Below are 8,263 nucleotides of genomic sequence, written 5' to 3'. Positions count from 1 at the left end.
TTTGATTTAATATTTTAAAAATTATAAAGATAAAGTCTATTAAAATGGTAAAATTGCATTTTTACAATTTTGACCCCTCCTAAAAAATTTTCTTGGCTTCACCCTTGCTTGAAGATGCCATGAAGTTTAACATACTACCCTCGATGTCATGACACAGGACCTGGTGAGTCGCGACATCACTTCTGTACGGAATAATTACGAGCAAGAGGCATTTTGGTCTGCACAATCAAATGTTAAGTACGATGACAGTAGCTAACTCAGGGTTGAGGATGACGACCATCCTAAAGTCTATAAATAGGCTAATTGAACATATGTTATAGACTCCCTTTTGATCTTGTACAATTTTCTTTTTAGATTTAGTATTTAGTATTTTTTTTATTAAGGTATAGATTTTATTTATGTTCTTGTTGTTTACTTTTTTGGGGAAGTCAAATTTAGGAAATACTGTCAAAATCTGTGACGATTCTACGCTTAAAATTTAATACAAATCAGGCCTCTTCTAAACTCCATTCTCTTGAATTGCTCTTTATGTTTATTCTCTTTATCAAGTTTATATTGTTTATTAGATCCATGAGGAACTAATCCTCCTGTGTGGGATTAGTGAGTTGAGGTATGATTAATTAAATTTTTTGTAGGGGTTTCTTAGCGGATCAGCTGTTCAGTAGAGAAAGAACCTAAAACCCTAGGCCTGAAAACCCTAGGAAGTCATTAAGGTGGTAATTAACCTAGATTTGGTATGGCCTATCTGTGAACACTTTAACCTTGAACCGGCCTGGACTGTGAGGTTAAGAGATAAGTAGTTCTTGTCGACTCAATATGTTAATGGAATATCAAAAGATCCTGTTGGGGTATTAACTAGTTGATTGAACAAGAAAACCCGAGACGATAGTTGGTTATGATTACTAAAGCAAACTAATCACCCATGCCCAGATTTGATACATTTACTCTTTTTTTCTCGTGTTTTATTTATTTCCTTACTTTCTTTTAGTATTATTTTTTAGTATAGTTTACCAAAACCTTTCTTTTGATTCTTCGTACTATAATCCAATTAAAGTACTAATTAGATCTATATATGTTTAGATTAGAATTAATTTAGTGCTTGTCTCTCTTGGGTATGATCCTCAGAGTACTCACCCATTCTGTTGTAACTGTATTACAACTTGACCTGTATACTTGCGGATACTGTCTTTTATATCTTTTGTGCAGGATTCTACTCTGAATGTTTGTACGTCCAGAGGCAGTCAAGTTGTTGGCGTCGTTGCTAAGGAGGCAACGTTACAATATTGATTTTATTTTTTTCATATTAATAGAATAACTAAGAAATTTATGCATTACAGATACAAAATTTAAATCCTAAGTTACTAACATTCCTTTATTTCTTTTTAGCTTCAAATTCTAGGAAGTATGGTACAAACTCTAAGGACATTTTTTGATACAGGCTGGTTGTGGTCTAGTATTACTCGTCTCATTATTTATAATTCACATTTTGAGCTAAATCCTTCTTTCCTAGCATGGATTTCTAGTAATGTCACATTCAATGATCCTAAGATAGATGATCCTATAGTCTTTTTACAATAATTTGAATATATATGCAACACTGTCGCTTACATTGGAGTACCACCAGACACTATCAAATTATTACTAATCCTATTTGCATTGGATGAAAAAGTGAAATCTTGGTTAGATGCACTCCCACTCGATACTATTACTACTTGGACTACTTTTGTGCAGTTATTTCTTCACTAAGTCCTCCCTATGACTCAGTTAATTTGATACTTTGCAAATAAAGCCTATATGTGATGTGATATGCCTAAGTGCGTGATGTGATTATATGTGTTGAGGATACATGTCTGAATGTGCATTATGATTAGCAAGTTTTATGCACATACATCTGATATGGAAGTGAATATGGCTCAATGAGCAAGTGCTTGCACTTGAAAGTGCATGATATGAATTTGTGGAAAGTGATGTGGTTGTGATATATGTGCAAGTGTGCATAAACCAGAAAAGTAAATCTGACATATAGATATGTTGGCCTTGTGATCATTTGAAAATCATTGGATATAGTTGACATTTCATAGTATTTGATTACTCATATATGTGTTTTTGTTATCAGGACATGTTGGAGGGATAAGAGAATATAGAGCATTGCTCCATTCATTGGGATATGTCAGTGTGTTGGAGAGTGTTATCTTAATACTACATTTGCTTGGGACATGTTAGACTCTATAAGTCATTGGTATGATAAAGATCTGTGTATCCAATGTGTTGTGTTTTTATACCTATTTCAAATCATAAGATGCTAATATATTAACATGAATAAATGTGTGGTGATGAGAAGTGTTTAAGTGCTTACCAATCTTGCCTTTAACCTTGATATTATGGTTTATTATAGCTTCTTGAGCACTCACTGAGTTTATTTAAGCTTACACTCTCTTGTGTTTAATTTTGCAGATATATAGCTTGTGTGGAATAGAGAAGTAAGTAAGCTTGTGAACCCAAGGCAAAGCAACTAAATTATGTATGGGAGATAGTTTTCTTAGACAATAAAGGATGGCAATGTGGGTTCATTTTGAGGGATTAGACTTTAGTTGTTTTTTTGGTTTGTAAATAGACTTTCCACGGACTGTTTAAGGACTTTTATATCTAGTTTTTAAATTTTAAATTGCATTGGATTGATGCATGAATGATACTTGATGAATGGTTAAGATATATGTTGATTAACATGTTTTTGCTTTAGTAAATTATGGCTATAGATGCTTAAATGACTTGTTGAATGCTTGGACAGATGCAAAATGACAAATGGTAAGGTATGGCCTATAATGCACTTAAAATTTCCTTATATGCAAAGTTGGTATGTTGAGTAAATTGAATTGGGACTTTAGGAAGCATGCTAGCATAGGCAATTTGATTGAATACTAAAGTATGTTAAAGTATGTTTGAATGTAATTGAGCATGATTTGAATGATGTATGTATGCTATATAACATGTTAGAATAGGGAAATTGGCATGAAAACACGAATTGGTATGTGTAATGGAGTGTCAAAGTGTCATATTTAAGTTGCTGCAATTTTCTGCAAAAATTCTAGTTCTCGTCATGGCAAGCTTTAAACAACGTTGTGATGAGTGATCTTCATTTAGACGAGGACCCCCATATAGGCGACGTCATGACGTGAAAAATCATGTCGTCTCAACGTGGCCAGCAATGTGTTTGGGCAAGTTTTATTAATTTTGCAATTAAGTCCTGATTTCTGCGTAATGCAATTGGAGGCTTAGATATTTTGTAAAATTTTCGTTTTAATCTCTAAACTCTGTTTTAAAATTGAAAGAGTTTTAATCATCATTTTGAACTAAATGTTTAACATCTGGTTTGAAATAAAATTCCTAAGGCACTTATTGGGTTAATTTTATGATTTGTAAGTATTTCATAATCATTATGTAAAAATGACATTTTTACCCCTATATTTTTTTTTTGTTATGCTAAATGAAACATATTTTAGGTTTTTGCATGTTTTTTATATTTTTAATTAAGCTTGTACTTGCTTGGTGTGACTGGTGGTTTGTGGTGTGCTTTGGTTGTTGGTAAGGAGAGTCACGTAAATGGCTAACGTAACATTCTAGATTTGGGTCGGACCTTTCCAGTCAAGTTTGGGGCGCCACAACCCCATCTTCTTTCTCACAGATGCCATAATTTTCCATGGACATATGCTATCACACATTGCGCACTTGGCCTTATATTTTTCGGCTCAAGATTTTATAACATGGAAGTTTACCCCATGCTTTATGTTACTTTATGTTATATTGTTTCACTGTAGCAACAAAAGCATCTTTGGAGGAAAACTCCATTCCAACTTGTAAATCGTCAAAATTTGTATAAAAACTCGCATGACCTGATCTTCTATGAGGAAGTTATGGAAATTCTAACTCACCTTCAGCATCAAGGTTGACATTAAGCATATAGGGTAAAGGTGCAAATGTCGTAAAATTTGGATGGGTTCTTTCAACATTATTCGAACTTTCACCATTAGAACCACTCCCTTCTGGTTCAATAGGACTAACCTTTGGTTCAGAAAATAATTCAATTTTCAAATCATCTGGCCCAAACACCCAGATTGGATCATCATTGGTTTTAGATCCCTCTTCATTCTTAGCTCCCTCTTCAGTCTCTTTGTTTTTACCTCCCTCTCCCTCTTTGTTCCCAGCTTTTTCTTCATTATCAACCTTAGTTGAATGTCCAATGATGAATGTCCCTTTACCGGTGTAGGTTGTAGGGAGTACATCATCTGTTCTTATAAACCCTATGTTATAATCAAAACTACTTGCGGATTGCCAGCAAATGAAACTTAATGGCATACTTGTATAAGTGTTTCCCACATAGAACATCGACATTGGGAAGTTAAAATTGAAAGCACTCATAGGATATGTGTCGGGGTCTCTAAGTTTAGGTTATTGATCGTCTATAGACGTACTAACGTCTAGAGTGTGAATACTACAACAAAATAGAGAGTTATAGGCAGTATCCATAAGTATACGGGTCAAGTTTTAATATAGATTTTACAATGAAATAGGTGAATACTTCGAGGACTGTACCCAAAGGAGGCGAGTACTAAATCAATATTAATTTAAACAGTTAAAGATCTAATTAATACTTTAGGTCAGTTATAGTACGAGAGTAAAATAAGAAATATGTTTATGGTTTGTAAAATAATAAAACGAAATAACATAAAATAAAAAAGAAATTAAAAATGCAAGAGATAAAGATAAATAGAGTGAATCAAATCTGAGAATGTGTGATCAGCTCGCTTCACCAATCCCAATTAGTCACTACCCTAGTAGGATCTTCCAACTAGTCATTACCCTAGTGGGATCTTCCAATCTTAAACCACAAGTATTTAGGCTTTTGCATGTTTTCAATTCTTCCATCCTTTAGGCTTTTGCATGTTTTTATATTTTTAATTAAGCTTGTACTTCCAACTAGTCGCTGCCTTTGTGACTGGTGGTTTTTATGTTCTTAAACATACTTTAGGTCGTCTCGGGTTCTCGCCAACCAACTAGTTGCTACCCTAGTAGGATCTTCCAATCTTCCACAAACATAATAAGTCAGCAAGAACTACTTATCTTTCAACCTCATAGTCCAGACTGGCTTGGGGTAACGAATGGGTAATATCAATTTTGGGTTAATTTCCACCTTGGTGACTTCCCAGGTTGCCAAGCCTAGGGTTTGTTTCACGTTCTTTCTTTTCCAAATAATTAATCTGTTGAGTAACCCTATAAAACAGTTAAGAGATCATTCCTCCACTCGTTAATCCCCTATAGAGGGATTAGTTCCTCATTACTTTAATAAAAAACATGGAAAGAATGGAAGAATTGATTATGGGGAATGAAGCTGAATAGAGAGTTTAAGAAGGCCTGATTGAAATTGAATAAAATGAATCCACAGAAGTTGATCTTATTTTACAATTAGATCTTTTGAAGAAACAAATAAATTGAATTTTAAAAACCTAAGAGAAACAAGAAAACAAATCTAAAAACCTAATAAAAGAATCTGAACAAATGGAATAGTGTCCATAATGTGTGCCAAAGAAGCCTATTTATAGCCTTCAGATAGTTATCGTCCTTAACCCTAGGTTAGTTGATGTTCCCAAGCTTTAAGTTCGATTGTGCAGACCAAAACACCCCTACTTTATGTTTTATTCTCGTCACAAAGTTGATGTCAGACACACTAGGACTTGTGTCATGACATAGCAACTAGTATGCTCCACTGTAACCATCTTCAGAGGTATGCCGCGACATCTTTAGCTTGTGTCACATTGAAGCTAGTTTCTCACTTTCTATATTCTGCTCTCTATGTTGCGACATTGGATCTCCCATGTGGCGACATAGCATCTAGTATTGGCCCGAAATGCCTTCTAATGGTCTTCTACATACTCACGAAGTACGTTAGCTCTCCCTTAGGCCTCATTCAGCCCTTAAGGTTAATAAAAGACTCGATGTACATATTTTATTGAATGTAAGTAAAACTAAAGAAACTTAACTAAAACATAACAAAAATGTTTGTATTTAAGCTCATTAAATGTGAAAACTAGTTTAATCTGCTACATCAAATTACAGCAGATCAAACTCTCCTACACTTAAGTTATTGCTTGTCCCTAATTAACATAAAAAAAATGACAAATAAAAATGACGACCCTTGAGCAAGTATGAGACAAACATTGATTTTAGAGCATATGACTTAGGCATTTCATGCTTATTAACAATTTCAACATGATGAGTAGTTGACTTACCACTTTGATTACAAACCATCTAAGTTCAATATGTTACAAAATATACAAGTATTAAGGTTTTCACCTATAGGAATCCATCAACAAATCATACAAGTACTTTGATTATCCAAGCAGAATAAAAATAATCATTTATGCATATGTCCAGTATGATGTTCATTCATGTATGAGGATACTTAGGTCACATAGGGTTTTTTGGCTTGTAACGTTCTGAGGCTTAGGATAGGTATGGAATACAAAAATAGTAAACATCAAAATGTTACAAACATGAAAATAGTTTGGCACATTGTATTAATCCCTATTTTTCCCCCTTAGTGACCTTTACATGCTCACTGTTTTATTTCTCCTTATCTCATATTCCTTGTCTTTCCATGATTAGGAATTCATAACATGACATAGTAACTATGGCTAGCCCTATGAGTTTTTGTGCGCTAATGAACGAGTTTTTCTTTCTTTTGTGACTTTATGACTTTTCTATTTTTCAATACATCTTACTCATTAATGCTTTTTTGCTAGTTAAAGACTTTTTCTACTCACACTGATTCCCTTTTTGGGTTTTTCTTTTTGTTTTGCACATTAAACTAACTTATAGTTCCTATATCACACCAATCTTTCCTATTTCACTCTAATTTTACAAACTTCGTTGTCATGTATCTACTTAACCCTCAATATATATGGCCAACCATCTATAATCATGCAGTACATGACCAAAGAAAAAAGGTATATACAAATTAACATTTTTTGACTTGGGGTTTGTAATATGGTTTATCAAGAAGTGTCAACAATGCTCAAAATTGGTACTAAAGGTAAAGTAAAATAGGATAGCTTTTTTTACTTTAGATGTGTTCTAAAAAATGTCTTAGGTAATCCCTAAATATCTCATTATGCACAAATTTAATCAACCAAACAAACACAAATTCAACCATTTATCATTCATACTATCATGCTCGTTTTCTTGTATTTTCTAGATCACTTGGTACAAATGATAGCTTAATACCTATTTACCGTGTAACATATAGAACTTTAGTAGTCTAATAATAAAAATTTTAAAATCTTCTATCGTCATGTTAACTTATTCATAAACATAAGCAACCTATGTACATGCTCCTAACCAATCACTTGTATTTCTACAAGCTCACCAAAAGACAATGAAAAATGAACAAAAATTAAGAATTTAAAAACAGCCTATATTACCCCCACACTTTAGCTGACACATTATCCTCAATGTGTAGCCTATCAAAAGATAAGGAATGAAGTTACATGATTGATCGTGGTTGCTCTAACTCCTATTGGTAGGTGTTTTCTCCTTTGATTGTGTAAAGCTCGAATTATTTGTGTTTTCTTCGTGTTGGGTTCCTACATAGAAAAGTTAAACAAAATGCAACAAAACTAAAAATCTACTTATTAATCCTACTCCTACAAAGTTCAAATCATCCAAAAATTAATATAAGTCTTTGTAAAATTAAAACAATTCAATCCTCTTCCTCATCCATCTCTTCGTTTTCATCATTCTCATCATCTTCTCCTTCTTATTCGCTTTCATATGCTTCTTTTCCTTGTTCCATACTCATCAGCCCAAACATGTTAGGTGTATAATTAGGGACTCGGATGTTGTTTTGCCTTGTGAATTCTTGGAAAATTGGTCCTGATTCCTGCATCCACTGAATCATCAAATCTAGTTTTGGATGACTACTCTTACCAACGTCTTGTTGTGCTCATGCCAACCTTTGTGACGACATGGGTATAGTTGTCATTTCTTAATGTCGCTTGTTCTCGTCTTTCATTTGTTTGACCCTCAGCTTGATGTATTGTTGGAACAAGGTATCGTCGATAATACGTCGAGATGGTTTCAATGATTGCTCAATGGGTGTCATAGGTATACCCACCTTTTTTCATAAAGCCATCACGAGATAAAGAAAGAATACTCCCACCTTCTGGCTACTAATACATCTTCCCATGTTCTGGTGAATCCATTTGCCAAC

The sequence above is a fragment of the Gossypium arboreum genome, chromosome 8, assembly GCF_025698485.1.
Source record: "Gossypium arboreum isolate Shixiya-1 chromosome 8, ASM2569848v2, whole genome shotgun sequence".
Classification (NCBI taxonomy): Eukaryota; Viridiplantae; Streptophyta; class Magnoliopsida; order Malvales; family Malvaceae; genus Gossypium; species Gossypium arboreum.
Note: the sequence above shows the minus strand (reverse complement) of the source record.